This window comes from Tamandua tetradactyla, chromosome 1 (genome assembly GCF_023851605.1).
Source record: "Tamandua tetradactyla isolate mTamTet1 chromosome 1, mTamTet1.pri, whole genome shotgun sequence".
Classification (NCBI taxonomy): Eukaryota; Metazoa; Chordata; class Mammalia; order Pilosa; family Myrmecophagidae; genus Tamandua; species Tamandua tetradactyla.
The window spans coordinates 215906604-215932667 of NC_135327.1; the positions used below are offsets into that span (position 1 = coordinate 215906604).

General features: G+C 40.8%; 1 protein-coding gene and 1 pseudogene across 10 annotated transcripts in view; both read right to left on the reverse strand.

Annotated features, from left to right (window-relative positions):
- The window catches only part of CCNY (cyclin Y), a 317654-nt gene that overhangs the window by 240360 nt on the left and 51230 nt on the right, over positions 1-26064 (reverse strand). The window lies entirely within an intron of this gene.
- LOC143688103 (biogenesis of lysosome-related organelles complex 1 subunit 2 pseudogene) lies at positions 7467-7886 on the reverse strand (annotated as a pseudogene).

Below are 26064 nucleotides of genomic sequence, written 5' to 3' on the forward strand. Positions count from 1 at the left end.
GTTCATATGAAACTTATCCCCACATAGGATGGGCTAAGCCTACCTAAAATTAGGCCTACGAGTCACCCCCAGAAGAACCTCTTTTGTTACTCAGACGTGGCCTCTCTCTCTCAGCCAACATGACAATCAAACTCACGGCCCTTCCCCCTCTCTATGTGGGACATGACTCCCGGGGGTTTGAACCTTCCTGGCAACGTGGGACAGAAATCCTAGAATGACCTAAGACTCAGCATCAAGGAACTGAGAAAACCTTCTCGACCAAAAGGGAAAAGAGAGAAATGAGACAAAATAAAGTGTCAATGGCTGAGAGATTTCAGAGTTGAGAAGTTATCCTGGAGGTTATTCTTAAACATTATATAGATATCACCTTTTTAGTTAAGGTATGATGGAGAGGCTGGAGGGAAGTGCCTGAAAATGTAGAGCTGTGCTCCAGTAGCCATGTTTCTTGAAGATAATTGTATAATGATATAGCTTTCACAATGTGACTGTGTGATTGTGAAAACCTTGTGTCTGATGCTCCTTTTATCTACCTTATGTACAGATGAGTAAAACATATGGATTCAAAATAAATAAATAATAGGGTGAACAAATGTTAAAATAAATTTAGTAGATTGAAATGTTAATGATCGATGAAAGGCAGGGGTAAGGGGTATGGTATGTATGATTTTTTTTCTTTTTTCTATTTCTTTTTCTGAATTGATGCAAATGTTCTGAGAAATGATTATGATGATGAATATACGACCATGTGATGAAATTATGAGTTATTGATTATACATCAAGAATGGAGTGATCATATGGTAAGAATATTTGTGTTTGTATATTGTTATGTTTAAAAAATAAATAAGATGTTACTATCTGGGGTAGGCCACAGTGGCTCAGCAGGCAGAGTTCTTGCCTGCCATGCCGGAGACCCAGCTTCGATTCCCCGGTGCCTGCCCATGCGAAAAAAAAAAATGTTACTGTTCTTTACCAACATAGTAGCACGGGCCACCTCTCAAGATACTAATGGACTAGGAGAACACAGGACAGCATCTTGAGCCTAATCATCCTTCAACAAATAAGCTCTGATGTGGCCAGAGACGAAGGGAAAGATGAGAGCCCAAGATCTTCTCTGGGAAAGAGGAAAGAGGATCCAGCCGGAAGCCACTCTGAAGTGCCTTGGGCATTTAGAGGGAAACAGGAAGGCACCAGATGCGTGAGGAATTCAATAAAAAAAAATAAGATCCATGTAGAAAAGACTCTTACCACTCACCCCACTGCCTTAACCTCCTCCAAAAAACGACTATTACACAGCTTTGCCTTGAGATGCTTCTGGTATAAAGTGCTTAAAGAAGAGGATTAGTGGATTCAGGACGGCTGTCTTCCATAACCTAAGGTGCATCACCCATCCTTTCTGTACTTGGGCTCAAAGGGAAGAAGTCCAGTGCACTCCATCAATTCCACTAGCGGTTTGGAATAGGTTTTTTTTTTTGTATGCTGTATGGTAAGGCATCACAGTTCATTCTTTTTCCACGTGACTACCCAGTTATTGCAGACCATTTGTTGAAAGTGCATGGGCCAGGAATTGAACCTGGGTCTCCTGCATGGCAGGTGAGAATTCTAATACTGAACTATCCTTGCACCCCTTGAAAATAAATTCTTAACTCATAAACTCTGGTACAGAGAATATGTGATATTTTCAAATAATCCCTTATGAAATTGCTCCCATGCCCAAAAGACTTTAAAGAAAATTAAATATACAGAATATACATCTATGTATATATACGTACATATATTTTTACAAACACATATAAGGGTTTGACTAGAATAATATTTCTGAGAATCTATCGAAAATAAAGTATTTGGGAACCCCCAAATTCTTAGCTTATATAACAAAATAAGTAATGAGTCTAGAAAGTTATAGATTAAAATGATTGCTGAATGGAATTTGATATTATAGAATGGAGTAGAAAAAGGAAAGACTTCTCAGGAAATAAAAATATTTCCATTCTTGCCAACAGTTTTCTCCACTCACAAATCTATATTTCTGATGAAAACAATATTTGAAAGGAACATGGGTGTTAAGTTAGTTGAGCAAAATATGCTTTAAAAATGCCACTTAATTTATAATCATGAAAAACTGGATGCAACCTAAAAGCCCGGGAAAGGAGAACTAGTTAAACAAATCATGTTACATACAATGGAATTCTGGGCAACCACAAAAATAGGGATTATATCTATATTTATTGTTATAGAAAGCCATAAAATACTGTTGAGAGGAAAAAGCAAATTACTAAACTGAATGTATTATATAATCCCATTTGTGAAAAACTATATAGCTCTATGAATATATATATGCAGAGAGATGTCTTTAAAGATAGTCACAAATGGACTATGTTAACAATGGCTATCTCTGAAATACATAACTTAGTTGAATTTACTTTCCTCTGTTGTTTTTAATTTAAAAATTTTTTACATCAAATTTGTATTTTTTCCAAAGCAATATTGCATTCCCTCCTACCCTCCCAAAAAAATATCCTAACTAAATCTTTTTATCTCAAATGTTTTTTCCTCACTAGGCTTTATTTAAATCATTGCAATTTGTAAAAAAGAAGCAAGGATTATAGAGTAGAACCTAGGCACATAATAGAACAGAATCCGAGCTAGATGACATCTCCAGGAGACAAATTCCAGCAGCGGCTCCAACCAAGGAACGTACAACTTGGAAGTTTGGCATTCTGTACAGAATCCTAGCACTCAGACTAGAAGGCATCAACTGGAACAATTTCTTGCCTTTGGGCTTAACATGCTATCCTACGTTTTATATAACTTACTGTAAAATTATATTAGCTATGCTGCTACTTAAGCTGAAAAGCCTTCTATCAAAGCACTTAGATTCTGTCCTTTGGAGGGCCGTGCCCCCTCACTGCCTCCCCTTCCCAGCCCCCTCTTCCCACGGCCGAATGTGAGGGAACTGTATGAGCATTAAGTTGAATTTACCTGTGCCTTTTAACTTTAAAAATATCTTGAAAGTGTGACCTCTCTTTCTCTCTCTCTCTCTCTCTAAGCCCAATTCTGCAAGTGAAATCATTACCCTCCCCACTACATGGGACAGGACGTCCAGGGAGGAAAGTCTCCCGGGCAACACAGAACGTGACTCCCAGGGATGAGCCTGGCCCTGGCACCTTAGGATCAACAACACCTTCCTGACCAAAAGGGAAAAAAGAATTGTAACAAATAAGATATCAGCGGCCAAGAGAGTTCAAATAGAGTTAAGCAGCTACTCTGACGCAAGCTTCAGCTAGATATTGCTATTTATCATGGTTTGTCAAACCCCAACCAAAACCATTCCTGCCAAACCTAAAGAACACCTCGGGCTTTATCTGAAATCCTACAAAGGTTCCATGCACTGTGATTACTTTCCAGAAACCTACAACCTCCAGATGGGTCCCTAGGCGAGATAAGTCCTGAAAACCAGAGGGGCCAGCCTCTCCAGAATATCAACTATTTCCATTCCCTATCCCTTATTATCAATAGCCCTGTCCAACATGAAGAAGTTAGAATAGGCATAGCCCAAATACGCCTAAAGAGTGGGAGAAAGATCAAAGGAGAAGATGGCATTATAACAGAGAAGATAGGATTTAACATTTGAGTATGACTGCTGAATCATTATATTGATATTTCTTTTAGTCTCCTGTGTCTCAGAGCAGCTAGAAGTAAAAACCTAAAATTGTGGAATAGTTACCCATACCAAACTCTGAAATCTGTTCTACAACTAATTGTTGCAGTACACATTGAAATGCATTGCTTTTTTGTAAATATGTTATTTTTCACAATAAAGAGAAAAAACATATCTCAAAAGATAAAGTCTCTAAAGTGCAGGACATGCTTTTCACCACTGAAAAGTACTCTCTGAAGGTCAAAACTTGAACAATAACAAAAATAAAATCTATTTGGTATACAAAGAGAGAGTGAAAGAGGAAAAAGAATAGACGTCAAGCCCAGTAAACCAAACTCAATTGCTTGAGGAAACCTCCACTTAGAAAGAGGAAACAGCTCATGCAGCTCAGGGCCTTGTCCTAAGGGAGGCACTGGGAGGTTTACAGTACCTGCTTTGTACAACCAGATCCAGACCCGTAACTGTCCTGGGCAGAATCCAGGTCTCCTCTACATCACCCACTATGGGGGAAATTACTGCAGCTCAGCTCCATAAATTGAATGGCGTGATTGATCAGCATTTATCTGAATACCTCCAGAATTTCTATGGCGCTACAAAACATTGGAGCTTATTTCATTTTGTAGTGAAAGCTCTGCACAACAGAAGTATTTGAATAAATCCCTTGAATTCAATTAATCAATAGAGCAAAATTACATCAACCAATTCTTGGGTACCTACCGTGGTCTCAAGGAACTGAAAATTTAGTTGAAAAGAGAACGTGTAAATATGGAAGAGTTAAATTGCCAAATAAGCAATACAACCAGTAATTGTCCTAAGAGCTGATAGTGGGAACCATTGCTTTAGACTTTAGTGGTCTGGGAGGCATAATGGAGACTCCTATTTGTTTGGAACCCAAAGAACCAAAAGACCCAGTAAGGAAATTTTTTTTAATTGTACAGTGATTTTTTTCATCCTTTATTAGAGAAGTTGTGGTTGTACAGAACAATTATGCATAAATATACGATTCCAATATGCCCCATTACCAACACACTGTATTGGTGTAGAACATTTGTTACAACTGATGATAGAACATTTTTATAATTTACTATTAATTAAAGTCCATGATTTAACTTGGGCTCACTGCTTGTGTAGTATAGTTTCATGGACTATTTTTTGTGTGTACTGTATGGTAGGTGTCACATTTCATTCTTTTTCCATGTGAGTATCCCGTTATTGCAGCACCATTTGTTGATTGGGACAGGGAGGAGAAGTGCACAGGCCGGGAATTGAATCTGGGTCTTCCAAATGGCAGGCAAGAACTCTCCACTGAACCACCCCTGCACCCTCTATGGATTTGTTTTTCAATTTTTATTCTCTTACCATATATATAATCTTAAGATTTCCCCTTTAAATCATATTCAGGTATATATTTCAGTGCTGTTAGTTGTATCTGCAATGTTGTGCTACCATCACCACCATCCATTACCAAAACATTTCCATCATTCCAAATAGGAAACTTGTATATTTCAAGCCTAAACTTCCCATTCCCTATCCCCACGTCATCCTCTTGTAACCTATATTCTAGATTCTCACTCTGAGTTTGCTTATTCTAATTGTTGCAAATCAATGAGATCATACAATATTTGTCCTTTTGTGTGTGGCTTATTTCACGCAATATGATGTTTTCAAGATTCATCCATATTGTCCCATGTTTCAGGACATCATTCCTTTTTACGGCTGAGTAATTTGTGTATACCACATTTTATTTATCCATTCATCAGTTGATGGACACTTGGACTGCATCCATCTTTTGGCAGTTGTGAATAATGCTGCTATGAACATTGGTGTGCAAGTAGCTGTTCAAATCCCTGCTTTCAATGCTTTTGGATATATACCTAATAGTGGCATTGCTGGATAACGTGGTAGCTCTATACTTAGCTTTCTGAAGAACCACAAAACTGTCTTCCACAGTGGCCACACCATTTTATATCACCACCAGCAATAAATGAGTGTTCCTATTTTTCCGTATCCTTTCTAGCACTTGTTATTTTCCATTTTTATATAGCAGCCATTCTGATGGGTGTAAAATGGTAACTCCTTTTGATTTTCATTTTTATTTCTCTGATAGATAATGATGTTGAGCATCTTTCATGTGCTTTCTGCATTTGTGTATCTTCTTTCAGTAGTTGTGTATTCATGTCTTTTGCCAATTTTTTAGTTGCATTGTTTGTCATTTTGCTGTTAAATTGCAGGATTTCTTTATATATTTTGGATAATTAAACCTTTATCAGATTTATGGATTCCAAATATCTTCTCCCATTGTGTAGGTTGTCATTTTACTTTCATGAGAAAGTCCTTTACTTTATGATCCAGAAATTCCACTCTTAGGGATCTACCCAAGAAAAATGAAAACATGTGACCACACAAAAACTTGTACATGAATTCTCAATAGCATTATTCATTAAAGTAAAACAAAGTTAACACAACCCAAATGGCCATCACCTAATGAATGAACAATGTACAATGGTATATTATTTGGCAATAAAAAAGTATGATGCACTGATAAATTATACAATATGGTTGAACCTCAAAATACTATACTAAGTGAAAGAAGCCAGTCACAAAACACCACATCATGTATGATACCATCTACATGAACTGTCCAGAATAGACAAATCCACAGACATAGAAAGTAGATTAGCATTCATCTATAGTAGGGCCTGCGGTTGGGGAGGTGGGTAGGGCAGGGAAGAGTAGAAATGGGAAGTAACTGCTAATAGATGCAAGGTTTCTTTAGGCATGGTAAAATGTTCTAAACTTAGATTATGGTGATGATTACACAATTGAAAGTTGAAATAAGACAAAAACCACCACTTACTATAGTAACAAAAACATAAATCGCTAAGGAATAAATTTAACAAAATATGAGCAAGGATTATACAATTAAAGCTAGAAAATATTGTTGAACAAGTTTAGCATTTTGAGGACCCACCAAACTGTTTTCCAAAGTGCCTGTACCATTTTACATTCCTTCCAGCAATGTATGAGGTTTCCAGTTTCTCCCTATCCTTGTCAACACTTGTTATTGTCAGTCTTCTTGATTCTAGCCATCCTAGTGAGTGGGAAGTGATATTTCATTGTGGGTTGTTATTGTTTTATAAAATGCTTTATTTTATGAATGACAGTGCACACCTACCACCCCCACCCACCCAACACACACACATATGTATAAATACATACATCTTGTCTTTTGTCTTTTCTCTATCACATTTCCTTTTACTGTATCTGCTCACTTTCTAAGGCTCAGCATGAATTCATTTTAAGATGTTCTGTTATTTGCAATATTATAAAAAAAGGTATCTTACTGACATTCATAAGGACAAATTTGGTTTGTTTTCTTTTAATTAGTCTTAACAATACATTGGCATGATTAATAGCAAAAACAACCATTTACAGTATAACTTAAAGAACCACCCATTTCAGAAAATAATGAAGTAATCAACCACAACCAGTAAAAAATAGGTCCTGTCTTTTGATTCTACTATCAAGCCCAGGTTTATTCTGAACTTTGAGTCTCTGTCCTAAGTGGATGGTGAAACATTTAAGTAGAAGGCAAAGAGTTATAAGTGTGAGTTTTTGAGAGCTACCACCTCAAAGGAGGCTCAAGAATAACCGTAGTTCTCCAGTTTACTTCAATGTTGGGATACTCCTGGGATGACCAGCGTACTTCCTTCCGAAGAGTTTTAACAACTCCACCAGCCTCAAAATTTAGGTCTTATACAACATTCTTCCACATTAAAAGAGACTTTCTCCCATAGGAATAATTTTTTCATCGCCACTCCAGCTTCTTATACTTGGCTTCCAGTTTTTTTGAATATGCATCCAACTTGTAGCCTACTTGTTCAAGAGCCACCACCTGCTCCACAATTACATTGATCTGATCCAGATAAGGCTGCAGACCACCAAGTCCTTTACATTTCTACCAATGTTTATAGCAATATCTTTCATTTCAAGATAATTCAATTTGGTTGGTTTATTCATAATTTTTCAGGAGCTTATCTACGCTGATAGCCGTCAGTTCGCCAGGTAGGTAGTACGTGCCCATTTTGGAGAACATGTCCCAGCAGAGCTCACTGATGTCAGCTTCATCTCCTTGGCTTCCTCAGCTGTCTCCATGGCAGCTCCGTCTCAAGTAGCCTCCTCAGGTCCAGTGGCTGGAGAGCCCTCTTCATTGTGGTTTTGATTTGCATTTTCTTGATGACTAATGACAAACTTTTTTTTTTCATGTGTTTATCTTCTTTGGAGAAATGACTTAAGACCCTTTGCCCATTTTAAAAATTTATCTTTTTGTTATCAATTTGAAAGAGTTCTTCCCATTTTCTGGATACAAGTCATTTATCAGATATATAATTTGCAAATTTTTTCTCCTGTTCTGTTGGTTGTCTTTTCATTTCATGGGTCTTCTCACATGTCTTCTCACACACATAGAGTCCATACATGGTATACAATCAGTGGCTCACAAAATCACCCAATTTGTGTACTCATCTCATGCAGTGAGGTCTCCACTCCCCACCCCTCAATGTGGAGGCCCAGTTTACCCTCCAGGTCCACATATCATCTCTCTTTATCACCAGGAGGAAACTTAGCCTCAATCATAACTGCATACTGGTCCTCCCTCTACTTCCTGAAACAACTTTATTTCCCTCCCTTTCACAACCTAGCATGACCTCTTATTACAGAAAGGGTCATTTCTTTATCATCACCCCCTGATTATCTTCTTCTACCTTTGTCTCCTCTTGATGGGCCTCCACTGTGTCCCAGTCTGTCTCTGATCTCCCACTTCTAGTTCTCTGCAGCCACAGGACAAGTATTTGTAAGAGTTGGAATAGTTTTTTGATAGCAAATAGTGTCTGATTTCCCAGGGACTAGTCCTAAGAACTTGTGGAGTCCCCATTTATTCTCTTCAAGTCTGCCCTTCTCCCTGCTTCCCTTTCCCTCAACACAAGCTTTGACTGGATCCAAAGATAGTTTCGTTTCCTCAATTTTCCTTCATAATGGTTTCAATAGTTCTTAGCTCCTACTGGCATCTGTGTTTGAGGCCCTGAGTCCCTAGAGCTGTATCGTCCAACAGCAGCCACTGGCGACGTGTGGCTACTGAGCACTTGCAATGTGACCAGTCCAAATGAGATGCACTCTAAGAAAAACATACATACTCACCAGATTTCAAACAGCTAGGACAAAATAAAATGTAAAATGCCCTCATTAATGCTTTCATATATTAATAATAGATTGAAACGATAATATTTTGGATATATTGGGTTAAATATATTATAAAAGTTCATGTCACCTTTGAGGACTTGAACCTGTATGTACCCCAGAAAAGATCATGTTCTTAAAGCTAATCCATTCCTGTAGGTGTAGAGCTATTGAGGGTGGGACCTTTTGATTAGGTTATTTCAGTTGAGGGGTATACCCCAGGTGGGTCTGTCTTTTTTTTTAATTTTTTAAAAATTTTTATTGAGAAATCTTCACACACATACAGTCCGTACATGGTATACAATCATTGGCTCACAATATCATCACATAGTTGTGCATTCATCACCATGATCACATTTAGAACATATGCAATACTCCAGAAAAAGAAATAAAAAGAAAAAAGAAGAAAACTCATACATCTCATACCCCTTATCCCTGTCTCTCATTGACTGCTAGTATTTCAATCTACTAAATTTTTTAATCCTTGTCCTCCCCTATTATTTATTTATTTTATGCTTATTTTTTTACTCATCTGTCCATACCCTGGATAAAAGGAGCATCAGACACACAGTCACATTGTAAAAGCTATATAGTTATACAATCATCTACAAAAATCAAGGCTCCTGGAACACAGCTCAGCACTTTCAGGTACTTCCCTCCAGTCACTCCAGTACACCATAAACTAAAAAGGGATATTTGTATAATGCATGAGAATAACCTCCAGGCTAACCTCTTGACTCTGTTTGAAATGTCAGCCACTGAAATATTTTTTGTCTCATTTCTATCTTCGCCCTTTTGGTCAAGAAGGCTTTCTCAATCCCATGATGCTGGGTCCTGGCTCATCCTGGGATTTCTGCCCACGTTGCCAGGGAGATTTATATCCCTGGGAGTCATGTCCCACATAGAAGAGCAGTGAGTTCAACTGCCAAGTTGGCCTAGAGAGAGAGAGGCCACATCTGAGCAACAAAAGAGGTTTTCTGGAGGTCACTCTTAGGCATAATTAGAAGCAGGGTTAGCCTATCCTTTGTAGGAATAAGTTTCATAGGAGCAAACCCCAAAATCGAGGGCTCAACCTATTGAATTGGTTATCCCCATTGCTTGCAAGAATATTAGGAATTCCCCAGGTATGGAAGTTGAATATTTCCTCCTTTCTCCCTAGTTCCTCAAGGGGACTTCACAAATGCTTTTTTATTCTCTACCCAAATTACTCCCCTAGATAGGTCTTAATCCTCTTACTGGAGTCCCATATAAGAGATGAAATGCAGAGCAAGACAGAGAAGCTGAGAGAGAAATGTCAGAGAAGGACACAAAGAAAACAGAGAAACTACAGAAACAGAGAGGAACCATTAAACCCAGAAGCTGGAAGAAACAAAACCTGGGAGAGACCAGCACACATCACCACGTATCTTGCCATGTGACAGAGGAGTCCCAGACAGCCAGCAGCTGGCCTTTGGAGGGAAAGTACTGCCTGTCAATACCTTGATTTAGACAGTTTCACAGTCTCAGAACTGTAAGCTTGTGTGTTAATAAACCCCCATTGTAAAAGCCAGGCCATTTCTGACAATATTGCATTTCAGCAACTTTAGCAAACTAAAACATTACCTTTTCTTTTTACTTTTTCAAGTGTGGCTACTTGAAAATTTAAAATGGCATATGCAGCTCACACTACATTTCTACTGGACAACACTGCCCTAGAGCTGGTCTTATACCCCATGAGCTGTGAATTCATTAATGACCAGAAACCTTACTTCAGCCAAACTACTTATGTGAGACTTAATTTGCCACCTAGATTTCTCTCAGTGCTGCATTCCAGTACTAGTCTCCCCCCACCCCCACCCGAGCACACCCCAGTGAATTCTAAACTTGGCAGTCCTAAGACTGGTTTGTCGTATCTTTAAACACAGTGCCCTGGATGGATCACCCATTCTTTTCAGGACATTTCTTTCCTATCCCCTTGAGTTCCCTAGTCACCATCTGTTCTAGTTTGCTAGCTGCTGGAATGCAACATACCAAAACGGAATGGCTTTTTAAAAGGGAGAATTTAATGAGTTGCTAGTTTACAGCTCTAAGGCCGAGAAAATGTCCCAATTAAAACAAGTCTATAGAAATGTCCAATCAAAGGCATCCAGGGAAAGATACCTTGGTTCAAGAAGGCCAATGAAGTTCAGGGTTTCTCTCTCATCTGGAAAGGCACATGGTGAACACGGTCAGCGTTCCTCTCTTGGCTGGAAGGGCACATGGCAAATACGGCGTCATCTGCTAGTTTTCTCCCTTGGCTTCTGGTTTCATGAAGCTCCCCAGGAGGCATTTTCCTTCTTCATCTCCAAGGGTCGCTGGCTGGTGGACTCTCTGCTTTGTGGTGCTGCAGCATTCTCTGCTCTCTCTGAATCTCTCATTCTCCAAAATATTTCCTCTTTTATAGGACTCCAATAAACCAATCAGGACCCACTCAAATGGGTGGAGACATGTCATCCCCTAATCCAGTTTAACAACCATTCTTGACTAAATCACATCAACCAGGGAAATGATCTCATTACAGTTTCAAATATACAGTATTGAATAGGGATTATTCTACCTTTATGAAATGGGATTTATATCAAAACATGGCTTTTCTTAGGGGGCATACTTCCTTTCAAACCAGCACACCATCCTTTCCTCTTTCCCTGTTCCTAAGGCCCAGTATTAAGCCTTCCTGCTGGTTGGTTAGGTCACGAGTGTAAAACACACTCTATCCTCCTCTCTTCTTGTGCTTTCTTTTTTCTTTTGCAATTTCCTTCTCCAAATTCCTATAGTTATATTTCTTTCCCACCTCATCACTTAGCAACAGTGCACTGTTCCATATTAGCCATTGTGTTAGTCTGCAAGCTGCCAGAATACAATCTACCAGAACTGGAACAGCTTTTAAAAAACAGAATTTATTAAGTTATAAGTTTACAGTTCTAAGGAAGTGAAAGTGTCCAAATTAAGGCACCAGCAAGAGGTTACCTTCACTTAAGAAATGCCAAGAGGTCAGGAACACCTCTGTCAGCTGGGTAGTCACGTGGCTGGCATCTGCTGGTCCCTTGCTCCTGGGCGCCATTGCTTTCAGCCTCTGTTCCTGTGGGGGTTCCTCACTTTACTTCTCCAGGGCTGGCCTTTATCTCTTGGCTTCCCTTGACTGTCTCCAGGTTCTGGCTTGGTTAATATCTCATGGCAATGTCTGCTGGCCTCCAAGCATCTCCAAACATTCATGTCTCTGTTCTCCATGTATCTACATCTGGGTCAGCTCTGCTGTTAAGTTTCTGTCAGCTCTGAGGCTTCTGTCGTTTCTGTCAGCTCTGAGGTTTCTCTCCAAAATGTTTCCTCTTTTAAAGAGATTCCAACAAACTAATCTAGACCCACCTGGAATGGGTGGAGTCACATTTCCATCTACTCATGGTTTACAACTACAATTGGGCGTGCCACACCTCCATGGAGATAATCTAATCAAAAGCTTCTACGTACAATATTGACTCAGAATGAAGAAAATGGTTGTTCCCACAAGATTGGATCAGGATTAAAACATGGTCTTTCTAGAGTACATAATACTTTCAAACTGGCACAGCCGCAGTTTCACATATGGGAATATTGTTCTACCCAACTGATTTGTTAGCTCCCTGAAGGCAGGGATCATTTCTAATATTTCTTTCCATCATCCTCTCCCTCCTCCCCTCCTCCCCCATCTAACAGAATGCAATAACCCAAAGCAGGCTGGTATTTGGTGGTTTCTGGTTCATCTACTTCAATAGTGGATTAATGAAAATAGTCAATGAATTAAAAAAACATGCTTCAGGCTCTCTAGTTAAATGGGAGTTTACTGGGTTATCTTACTCTTCTTCCACTTGCATCGCTGCTTTGCTGCAGATGAATGACCCTGGGTCAGCAGGCCCTGGGTGAAACCCAAAAGCTCAGGCTTTTTGTTATTACCAAAGGAAACTGTATAGTGAGACCTCAACAAAATCATACTGTACTTCAGCTTCCCTCACATTTCAGTTGAATATAGTAGCATAAAATATCTACTCAATTATCTCAAAAATAAGAGAATCATTTACTCTTCTACATGTATCCTCTTAAATTCTGCATAATAAAAGCAATCAGATCTAGTGAGACTTATTTTCCTTTCTCTCCAATAGATAACAGTATATATTTCTTATTGATTATCGGGTATAGGACTAAATTCAAATCCAATGACCCAGTCCTCAAATGGGGAGCTAACAATTGCACATAGATAGGCTCAATGAAGCCATAGTGGGCTTAGCTCTGTTTTCTGACCCTGTTCCTTGACCAGAGAACCATTTAAATACACTTATCAGCCCTGCAAGGAGTGTCACTGCAATATGTGTGGATCACTCCAGGCCTTTCTCCAGTTAACCACAGCTTCCTCCAACCCTAGTGCCTGCCTTAGCATTTGACTGGGACATTTGAAGACAGAAGGTGAGTCCTCACTCACCTCCACTTCACACACCCACACACACATCTGTTCCCCTGGGAGCCCATACACCTAGGAGAGCAGTGCTGCTGCCTCTACATTAGCAGCAGACCCAGCCTTGACTTGTGTTCTAGTTTGCTATGCTGAAATGCAACATACCAGAGACAGATTGGCTTTCAGTAAGAGGAGATTTATTTAGTTAATGTATACTTCTTCAGAGGAAAGGCAGCCAACTTTCAACTGAGGTTCTTTCTGACGTGGGAAGGTTCAGGGTGATCTCTGCTGGCCTTCTCTCCAGGCCTCTGGGTTCCAGCAACTTTCCCTGGGGTGATTCCTCTCTGCATCTCCAAAGGCCTGGGCTGAGCTGTGAGTGCTAAGATGAGGTATGCTGAGCTGCTTTGGCTGTGCTATGTTGACCTCTCTCGTTTAAGCTTCCAGCCAGTTAAATCAAACATGATTCATTGCAGCAGGCACGCCTCCTAGCTGACTGCAGATGTAATCAGCAGCAGATGAGGTTCACATGCCATTGGCTCATGTCCACAGCAATAGAACTAGGTATCTCCACCTGGCCAAGTTGACACCTGAACCTAACTACCACAACTTGTTACATTGAGCCCTTACCAAATGTGCTCTTCTTCCTGCAGCTGCACTCCAAGACCCCAGGAGGGCTCAATGCAGCTGAAACTTCATCCAGTTGTAACACAGATTTCCAGGTTCAAAGATGAGAAACCAGCACAGCACTTTTCTGGTCTTAATTCAAAGCTGGCCTAATTCAAAGTTTAACTCCCGCAAATTCCATAGACAATTTGATGAAACACGTGTGGTGCTTGGTAATGTAAGTAAAATGGAACAGAGAAGAAATCAGCATCGCCATCTTTGGTCTTTGTTTTGCTCACTGCTGCCTCTCCGACTCCTGGAATAGGACTTGTTGCACAGCATTGCTTAGAAAAGTATTTGTTGAATGAATAAAATGATCTCTTCTAGTCTTTTACTCCCTACCACACGACTGTATTTGCTTTAGTTTATCCCATATTCACTTTTACATTCTTCTTGCATAAGTAACAGAATATAAAACATTATTTGGAAATGTCAGAGTCTTAGTTCTCATAACCTCTTTTGTACTAATCTCTCAGATTATGCTAGAAAGACACAACTATACCAGCTAGCAATCCCATTTGATGTACTCGTGAAACAAGGAATTGTGGCATATTAAACAGATGTGGAAGGAAAATACTTTTTTGGAAAGTTTTTTATAAAAGGGTGAAAACTATATTAACGAGATGTTTTTCTGCGACGAGATCAGGTTATTAACAAAATGTGGGAATAAGAGAAAAATAATACCGCAAGGTATCAGATATGCATTTGCCAGCATTAACAGATTTTGACTCACTAATCTCCATGGCAGGCTAGGCATGTAGTGTTTCCACTACTACCCGTTATTACAGCCGACTCTGTCATAGAGAGCAAATCCCATGCAAACATCAAGAAGCTGTTTCCCTGAAATCTAGGAGTCACCTCATAATCCGCTAGGAAAGAAGTCAGTAATTGCAGAGTTTCTTTCTGATTTTTATTCAGATTTAGTAAATTTATTATTTCTAAATGTTGGTTGATGCCTCTTGTAATACAAAACATCCTAAAGCAAATACCTCAATCACTGAACTCTTTCCTATAGTGATGTTTTATTAATACATCCTAGTATGGAATCGTGATTATAACACACTATCTTAGTACTTTCTACTCTCCTCATTGCTGTGAGTATTGCCTTAAAAACAAAACAAAAGAACAAAAACAGTTTACAACCATCCAACAGAGTCTCAGAACAGAGAACTTTTGGGGACAAGATATCCATGGTACAAGTTAAAATTATTCCAGCTCAAAAACATGTAAAAAAAAAAAAATAGGTAAAATGATTACACCCAGTGTTGGCAGTAACTCCCAGGAAATGAGCACTCCTTCATACTCTTGGAAAAGTAAACCCGTTCCAACTTTCCAAATGACAATTTCACAACACTCATCAATACCTTAACAGCATAAAGCTGTTAGTCCCACATTTCCTTTTCTATGAATTCATCCAAAAAGAAATAATCATGAAAATGGTCAAAGATACAGCTATATAGAGCCATTTGGCTAGACACTGCAGTTGTCAACATGTGGCCAAGTTCCACCATCAAAGACAGTCATGAGCCCCACCTTCTAAGTATCTTCTTTGGAGCATGTGCTCAGGGGAACACTTCCCCTCCATCTCTACCTTGCCACCTCAAACCCCTGGCTATCTCTGCTACCCTGTTACGCTGCTTTGCTTCCTGAAATATCAGCAAGTACCAAAGTGTTCAGCAATGGTAGATTGTTATATAAATATATATCATGATCTGTACAGTGCAATACAGTGTACCATTAAAAATTGCATTGAAAAAGAATATTTTATAACAAAATATTCACTCTATATTATTACACTTTAAAAGAATTAAGATATATTCATATTGAACTCTTATTCCTATTAACATTGAGGAGGAATGGGGACAATTCACATCAAAATGTTCAAAGACAATTGGTATTGCAGCTTGTTTTTATTTTGTTTTTCTGGTTTATCTTCATTTTTGAAATTTTCTACCATGAACATTTCATAATTAGAAAAAAAGTAATTATTCTAGTCCCACAAAAAACTTTTTACTTTAAGCTTGTTAATTTAAGCAAAATTAGCTGTGTGGTGTTATTCTCCCCTCTGAGTTGTAGCCTGGGACCTGGGCAAGCCTGGAGGTACCCGGCTCTGGGGGAGTCCCCAGCAAGGGGAGCCAGTCGGGGGCACTTGGCCCTCAGACCGGCAACAAGTGCCTCCATGCAAAATCTGTGGACAGTAGAAACACAGCACATGCTGCAAGAGGGTCTGACCCGGAAGGTAGCCTCAGGGAAGTGACGGGTGGGGGCACAAAAGGCCAGAAAGGGACCTATAAGCCTTGCTAGCCAAAGAGAGGCACAGCTGTACCTGCATACACCAGCACTTGAGTGACTTCAAAGAATAAAAATAAAGATTTTGCAACAATGTAAATAAACATGTATAAATGGTATAGCACGTGAAATCTGTTTCTAGAGGTGAAACTGGAAAAGTTATCATGAAATGTACAATTAGTGTTTTCTAGTTTTTGCAACAATTTGGCATATATTGGTCCATGTTGGTCTTGCTGCACCCATTCGAGGAGGGTCTCAAAGGTATTATTATCCCTGGTCTGTGGATTAGGACACTGAGACACGGAGAGGCCAGAAGAGCTTGTCTACGAGCTGAGCTTTTTGACTTCCAACGTAAGGCATTTTTAATCACACCACAATGCCCAGAAGAAAAGGTGATAAGAAATCACAGGAAAAGGCCTAAGAGCTACAGTTTAGGAATAATAAGTGCCATTATTATTCCTTAATAGTTTACCCCATTGCCCCAATACAACGCTCTCTAAAATTGTGTTCTCCAAGTGGGGGTCCCCTATCCCAGAGCCAGATGATTTACTGGGCAGTAAGAGAAAGCATTAGAACCTCTGTGGATGTTGACTTTGTAACAAAGAAAAAAAAAGGAAGTTAGGGATTAGATTTTACAAATACTTAAAATACAGAGTGAGCCTGGTAGTTCGTACAGAGCTATGACAGATGGCCATGGGCGAGGCATGGGTGGGGCTGTGGGGACGCCACAGTGAGAAGGCGGACAGGGGACCCACAAGCACTGCTTTGCACAGATGGCAGTTTACAAATACTTAGTTAATCCAGATTCTCTAAACAATCCCTCAGCCAAGTATTAGATTGACAATGTAATCGATTCTAACAGGAAGTCATCCAAAAATTATTCTAAATTACTAAGAAAGGCATTTGAAATATAAAATCCCATTTTATATTTTTAAGTGAACTCATCCTGGTGAATAGTGTACATTTGATATATTAGCTAGTGACAGTAGGGCATTTATATAATTTAAAATTAAGTAAGCATATATTGAGGATGAATGCACCCAAAACTGTACTAATGGGGTTAAACAATCAAAAGGTATGCTATAAAGCATATGAACAACCCTCCACTTGTGTTTGGGGCTGGGCATGATCTGAGCTGCTAAAGGTTCACTCCCCATGAGCTTTTCACTGGGTTAGACCTATCTAGTCCACAGCCACAGATTGGTGAAATCCTCTCTCTCCGTCAGCAAGCACATGGCACATTTGTGGTAGATGAAATTCTGTACCCCAATTTAGACATGTCCTTAATCTTCACCTACATCCCCATGGGTGTGAACCCATTGTAAACAGGATCTCTTGAAGGTGTTAATTTCAGTTGTGTGACCCATCTGCATGAGGGTGGACCTTAGCACAGATCACTGGAGTCCTTTATAGGCAGACGAAATTCATACATAGAGAAGGACACAGAAAGGAGCCGGCAGTCAGTGGGGATGGGAAGGGAAAAGAGAGGACATCTCTATGTAACAGGAAGACCGAGGAACCCCAAGGCCTGCCAGCAAGCCATAGCAGGGCACCACCAACCCAGAGAGGAAGCAAGCCTCTGCCTCTGAACTACGAGACAATAAATTTCCATTAAGTCAACACGTTGTATGGTATTTGTCATAACAGCCCTGGCAAACTAAGACAGCATTCAAACATGCCCTAGTCTTTCAGCTATAAAAGGAAACAAAAACAGACTTTTGATCCTGCTGCCCTGTTCCTTTCCCAGCAGGTCTATCTTGTTTCTCTCCTCCTCCCACTCTCCACATCTCTCAAATGTAGATTCTTCGCACACCTCCATTTTCTCTGCCATCCTCTCCCCATCTGCTACTGTCTGGCCTCACTATTGAAGCTAACTCAGAGATCCCAAAGAACTTCCTTTTCCTCCTAGCTAATGGCCTCATATTGTTCTTACTATAGAACACCACTATTTCTTGAAACATCTCGTGTTGTCCTGATTTTTCCCTAACTATCAAAACCGGTCACCCTCTGCTGCTACTTTCCCTTATTTTTGACCCCTAACCATGGGCACTATCATCGCCTTAGAGAAGTGTCCTTTTTCATTGCCCCTTTTGTAGCTGATGCTCAAATCTTCCTCTCCAGCCTTGGCCTCTCACCTAGACTCCAATCCCCTGCTGTCCAGATGTTGACGAGGTTTCTCCAGGTCACCTCCAGGTCAATGTGTATGAAACAAAACGAATCCTCCCCCATCCGTCTTCCCCAAATCCCCACCTTATCAGAGACATCACTGCTTTCAGGACTGCTGGGATAAGAAGCTGTGGATCACTTCATCCTCCTTCTCTCATTTACCCTCCTCAGGCAAATTAACACGACTATATGCCTTTAAGACATCCCACAGATCTGATTTTTCCTCTATGTTCACTTTGCCACCCTCCCCCACCACAGTCTGGGCCATCAGTACCTCACATCTGCCTTTCCCCCACTGCTCTTCCCCAAGCTTCAGTTTACCCTTCGCATTTCCCAAAAGCCATTAGCCACCAGGCCAGACTAAACTTGCTAATAGTGTCCTTCATCCTGTCACTCAATCCTGTGTCCAAGGGCTACTAAAAGCCTCCATTGCCTGGCAGATCACGTCCAAATACCTTTACTAGGCCTGTGGAGTCCTCTCTAACCAGACCCCACTACAGCGACTCCAGCTTATCTCTGATTTCCAAAAGATGCTCTATTCCAGGTGGATTGTTCCCCTCGCTGATTCCCTGCCTTTGCTCCTTGGTTTGTTCAGGCTCTCACGCTCTCCGCCCTCCTCTTTTGATGCTCTGCCATCACATCAGCTGTGTTCCAATCTCAGCTCTGCTCTTAATTAGGATTTTGACCTTAGGCAAATGCTTAACATCTCTGAACCTCAATTTCTTCCCAGGTAATGGAAATGATGGAGCCTAATTCCAGGGTTGAAAGGATTAAACAGCATCCCATATGGAAGGGTTAATTAGCCCAGTGCCTCGCAGGGAGATGGTAATTGTGCCTACTCTTAGGGGCCTTAGGATTGGCAAAATGAATGCCATTAGTAAATGCTCGATTGGGTCAGCAAGTCATAGGAATAGTTAATGCTTGCTACATGGTAACTTAACAACCTGCCAGCTCTAACATAGTGCCCCTCCTGTAGTAATCATTAGCTGACCACTCTGACACTGAAAATTTCACTCTTTCAAACTCCCACAGTAACTATGGCGCTCTGTTTTGTAATTCTTTCATGCATGTTGTCCCATCTCCCTAACTTGTTTGCAAGTTCCTTGCAGAAAAGGTCAATGATACTGATAGTATTAATATTCATTTTTAATTGAACACTGACATTTAAGGAGTGTGGACTGTGGGCTGGCACTTCACATTCATAACGCCTGCTATTATGATTCCTATTGTGATGAATCAGGAAACTGAGGCACAGCACAGAATGCTAATATATTTACCTAGTACACACAGGTAGTAAGCAATAGAGCTGAGATTCAAACCTCAGCTGGGTATGCCCATTTTCTGCTTCCCAGGGTACAGGATCAGATCGCACACCATTCAGGTAGGTAGGAGAGTTTGCATTATTTGTTGGTTCACTGAGTGGTACAAACCATCTTATTTTGTAGCCAGAGGTTCTTATGCAGCAAAGGGTTGAGCTTCCAGCCATCCTGCTTTAAGCCTCTTTGAAAGAACACCTACCATCACCCCTCTCCCTGCCCTAACAACTAAAGCTTCCCTTTCTGAGGTATCCTAAGAGGAATCACAATTACACACAAAAGCCAGGGTTACTAATTTTGGATACTTTGTTACTGGCAGGTTTTTATATCAAGTAGGAAATAAAACAAGGACAAAAATTTTAATTAAAAAAAGGGTAAGTGGAGAAAGGAGAAGCGTGGAGTGTGGGAGAAGTAGGGAGAATGGGGAACAGAAAAGAAGAGGGTTCGTGCAAAGGAAACAACAGACCTTCACAAACAGCCTCCACCGTGATGGGCAGCCTTTCATCTATGTGCTTGATCTGCACTTGCGCACTCCTGACCCGCCAAGCACAGAGGAGTTCTACTTGGCCGAGCTGGAATGGATGTAAACTAGGGACAGGGATGTTAGAGACCCGTGCGCCCCCGGGAGGCCTCTCCCCAGCCAGAAGGACCCTGCGAGACTGAAATGTGCACCCACCTTCACTCTGTGCGAAGTAAAGACGGTATGGAAACCTGAATTCAAGGCTCAAAACGACAGGGGGTTTTGGAACATTAGCAACATGAAATTTGAAAACTATAACTGGATTTTTATGCACCTTATGCCAACCAATTTTATGCTAGAAATGAAGCCCAGTCTAGAGGAGCTCAAGTAAATATGAGAAATTGTATAAGGGGCCAGACTGGCTCCATCCTCCCGAGGGATGTTAGCTGTAAGGATGGTGTATCACCAGCCAGGTAGCAAACAGGAAACTTCTCTTGCTCTGTCACCATTGTGAAGGGGACCACGGGAACAGCTTCTGCAAATGGAACCCTACCCAGAAGTACCCATACATCAGGAAGCATCTAAGTTAGAAAGACATTATGACTGGTCTTTATTGCTGGGGCAGAAAGAAGGAGGATTAGGAAAATGAACCATGGCACCAAAACAGAGGCAGCCCAAACCTAGCCTATCCTTTGCCTTATGTAACTGGGCAAGCAGCAGTTCTGTCCCAATTATATGCCACCAGCTGCAGCTGCTGCGTTACTTAGTTACAGTGCACGCCACTGCTAGCGATGTTGTTGCTGGAATAAACAACAAATGTGCACGTATTTTTCGAAACCAGATTGTTTGCACCTAATATGTATTTCACATTTCTGCTCCTCTCTGCTTCTCCTGAAATGGATTTGATGTAACTTCCCCTAGACTTTCAGTACGGATGGCCCACATTTCAAAGGGTAACGGTCTGTATTTTTACAATAGACTCCTAAGTAGGGGGAAATTACGGACAGAAGCCAAAGGAAGATTTTCTGTTGCACTTTCATAAAAGGAAAGCATTGCAAGTCTTAACTGGCCATTTATATTAAAAGGTTCACGTGTACTTGCAGTATTTCCAGTTACATCAAGGATAAATTTATCCAAGCAAAAGACAAACTGACCATATCTTTTTTTCCTACAACTCTGGCTACAGTTTTCTCTAAGTAATATCAGATTGCATATTTTCCCAGAGGAGACAAATGGTATTGCCTCATGAGTGGTTCGCTGAGATTTTTCATTTCAATCCCACATAAGACTCCAAAATACTATGTCTAATTGTAATAACAGTAATAGAAGTCATTGCCTCCCTTAGATCCATTTATACTTGAATTAATGGCTCTTGCATTACCTTCCTATTGTTAGCCCTTCCTCTGATGTGGGCACCTGGTCTCCCCAGCTTATAGCCTCACTGCCCCCCACTTATAATCCAACGGCTCCTGGAGACTATTTTGCCCCCCCCATCCCCCACGCAGGGGACATGTTTGGTTGACACAGCTGGGGTGGGGGGTTCCTACTCACACCTGGTGGGCAGAGACCAGAGATTCTGCTAAACACCCTGTAGTGCACAGGACCACTCCTCCCATCAAAGGATCATCTGGCCCCAAGTATCAATAGTACTAAAGTTGGGATAACCTAACCAGCCCACTTATAATAATTTTTAAAAGCCTGTTCACAAAACTGCAATGGCTCCTTATTTTTTGAAGTTTAGATAGCAACTTCTTCAGCCATCCTTTCAACTCCCCAATTAAGTCTTCACCTACCTTTCACCTTAGCTGAATAAACATCTGAGGAACTGCGCTCATGTGCAGTGAGATGTCTGTGGCCTCTAGAAGCTCAGGTAGCAGCACCCAGAAGGTATCAGGAACGGCCCTTCTCATTCTCCTATTTAACTCCAGTGCTAGCTAGGTGATGAAGAGAGCCATGGAAACTTATATCCCATTATTCCCCATATAAATCATGCTCTCATCTCCTGCAGAGGTGAACTAGCCATCTGTCACTGCACTGCACCCTGATTTCTCAGTAGACGAATGAGTGCACTCTGGGCTTCCTATACTCTTTTCCTTTATGCCTTCGTGTGGCTTTGTAAGGCAGCTGGTAAGGATTAGAGGTGTGTGCGCTACAGCAGTAGAACAGGGCAAACAAACCTGTATCCCTGAACCTCCATTCGTCAGATTCAGAATTCCAAAGGAAGAAAGAAAACATTTATATAACTTCAATATGCATTTGGGACATGGGAGAGGACTAGAGAGTACAATACAATTACACGGTTTTCCTCTTTTCTTTCCCTTTCATCTTTAAAATTCCTAATAAAATATTCTTTGGGTTATACTTGATGCATACACAATACTTATAAGAAGCATTTATACTTGTACTTCTCAAATTGCAATTTTCTACTCAGCTTTGATTATCTGTCCAAGTCCATGATTGCTCTGCTTTTACTGCTAACGGGGAAATTAATATTATGTTCGGTGACTGTTACCTGGGTTGAATTTGTCAACCACAAACTACACAGCCCACGATGCTCTGGGGTACCTGCAAATTATTTTTCTTAGGTTGGCAACTTTGCTCTTGATTTTTAAATACTAATATGTCTAAGTGTTAACTCATTGTTTTGATGGAAAGATAGCAAAGAAAACTTGCTTTTGTACAGAAGAAGAGAAGACTATATGTTAGGCTCACATATCCCATGTGTTCAAGGAATGAGAAGAGAAATTTGATGCATAAAAGCTCGATGCAGCCAAAAATACCTGCAAAATAACTATAGGGAATAGCAGGTACTCCAGCTTACCTTCAGTCTCCCAGGTAGTATATAAACTACTCCAGTTTTTACATCCTCTTTCAGATATATGTTTCTTATGTTATGAAAACAGATACATATTTCAATCCATATTCATAGTTGCTCTTCCCATCATGTCTAAGAATAGTGACCATAAATCAGATCAACAAGAAATATTATGTCCATGACCAATGAGCATTCTGAAAGCTAACATAGTGTAGTGGTTTCAGTAGATTTTAGTTCTGATGCCATATTGTCTGAGCTTAAAACCTATTTCCTCCATTTACTAGCTGAGTGACCTCTCTAGACCATCTTTCTTTCTGTGTTAGTTAGGGTTATCTAGAGAAGCAGAACCAGCAGGAGATTATCTGTAACTATGAGGATTATAAAAGTGTCTCACACAACCGTGGGGAAGCAAGAGTCCAAAATCCATAGGGCAGGCTGCGAGGCTGGCAACGCTGATGAAGGGTTTTGACTCCACAGGAGAGGCTCACTGGCTGAAGAAGCCAGGAAAATTCTTTCTTCTCCCTTAAACGTTTTCAGCTGATTGGATCAAATGCAACTGACTGGATTCTAGACGCACCCTTAGTTGATCATAGATACAATCAGTCACAGCTGCAATCAACTGACTGATGATTTAATAAACCAGCCTTCTGGTTTATCAGCCAGCCACAAAATATCCTTGCAGTAATAGTTAGGCCAGTGCTTGCCTGACAAGACAACTTGGGCACCATCACCTGGCCAAGTTGACACCTGAACCCAGCCACCATAGCCCAACCCTTGTCAACTTGGCAGCTATACACATCACCTTAAACCATACTTAATCTCTAAATAGAATACAATAACAGACATATGTTTCACCTTACAGTACTCAACTGTCCTGTGTACAACCAGAAAGGCACTAAATCTCCCCAGAATAGGGTGCAAGTCCTTAGGTAACATTCACTTTAAAATTTCATATCCTATAACTTAAATACTATAACATGAACAACATAAATTCATATGATAAGAAATAAAAAAGATATTTGCTTTATGTACAAATACACACTCATAACAAAAATGGAGGAAATATTCATATCATCACAGTCCTCATTTCTGTAACTGGTCACATGGCCACAGTTCATATTTATTACTACCTGTTTCCACTACCCATTCCATGTTCCCTTTGCCCTCAGGAAGTGCTTCAGCTGGCTGTGGTTCTTTGCCTGGTTGGGTGATGCACACCTTCATCCCTGAAGTTTCTGGGCCATTGGTAACCCCACCTGCATTGGGTTGTTGCAATTTTCCATTTATTTAATCACAGGGCACAGCAGTATTAAGAAACATCCTAGGGGATATCCTGTATGCCAGGAAAACTCTTCTTTACCTCCTTTGTGTAGTTGCATCCTATTTCTTTTCCCTTGATAGTCAAGGGAAAAGAACAGAACCGTTCCCCAGACAGTATAGTAATCCCCTTCCTTGCCTGTTGATTCAGAGGCATGAAGAAGCCCAAAGTGGCTTCTAATTCAATGGACTCATTGTGTCACCTGGTAGGAGCACACCTCCTTTTGGAACTAAGACCTGTAGACCAACAGAGTTCAAGGTTTCAGTGACAGGAAGCAAAAATTGTCCTAGTAGATCACCTAGTAAATGGTGCCACTCCCATTTCCATCCCTGGATTCCTGGACCCATGAATCCTGGTTATGGGAGAAACAGCCCCATAGAATGGACACTGATTCAGAGTATATACAGCCTCCTGAAGAATACTTCCCCAGCTCTGCAAGGTATTGCCATTTAGTTGTTGCTGTAATTGGGTCTTCAAAAGGCCATTCCACCATTCTGTCAACCCAGCTGTCTCTGTGTGATGATAGGGAACATGGTAAGGCCAGAGAAGTCCATGAGCATGTGCCCATTCCCACACTTCATTTGCTGTGAAATAGGTTCCTTGATCAGAAGCAATGCTGTGTGTAATATCATGATGATGGATAAGGCATTCTGTTAAGTCCATAGATGGTAGTTTTGATAGAAGCATTGCATGCAGAGAAAGCAAACCCATATCTGAAGCATATGTCTATTCTAATTGGAACAAACAGCTGCCCCTTCAATGATGAAAGTGCTCCGATGTAATCATTCAGCCACCAGGTAGTGGCCTGATCACCTTAGGAAATGGTGTCATATCAGGAACTGAGTGTGGATCTCTGCTGCTGGCGGTCAGCTGTGGTGAGCGGAAGTCCATGTTGCTGAGCTGATGCAAAATCTCTATCCCTACCACCATGACCACACTCTTCATGAGCCCATTGGGCAACAACAGGAGTAGCTGGGAAAAGAGGCTGACTGGTATCCACAGAACAGATCTTTTTATCCACGTGATTATTAAAGCTTTCCTCTTCTGAAGTCACTCTCTGGTAAGCATTCATATGGATCAGAAATATCTTCACGTTTTTAGCCCACTCAGAAAGGTCTATCCACATACCTCTTCCCCAGACCTCTTTGTCATCAATTTTCCAATCGTGTTCCTTCTAAGACCCTACCAGCCAACCAAACCATTAGCCACAGCCCATGAATCAGTACATAAACACACCTTTGGCCAGTTCTTCTTCTGAGCAAAATGAACAACCAGGTACACTGCTCAAAATTCTGCCCACTGGGAGAATTTCCTCTCACCATTGTCCTTCAAGGACATCCCAGGAAGAGGCTGTAGAGCTGCAGCTGTCTGCTTTCTGGTGCCACCTGTATGTGGTGCAAAACCATCTATAAATCAGGCCTGAGTTTTCTCTTTCTCTTAGTCAACTGACTGTAAAGAACTCCCCAAGAGGCCATATCTCTGAGCTGGGAAAGAGAATGTAATGTGGCAGAAGTGGGGACCATGGGTATTTGGGCCACTTCTTCATGTAACTTATCTGTGCCTTCAGGACCTGCATGAGACCTATCTCTTACATATCATTTCCATTTTATGATGGAGTGCTGCTATGCATCCCAACTTTATGGCTTGGTGCATCATGCAACAGTAGCTCATGGTAGACAACTCAGGTCTCATGGTAACTTGGT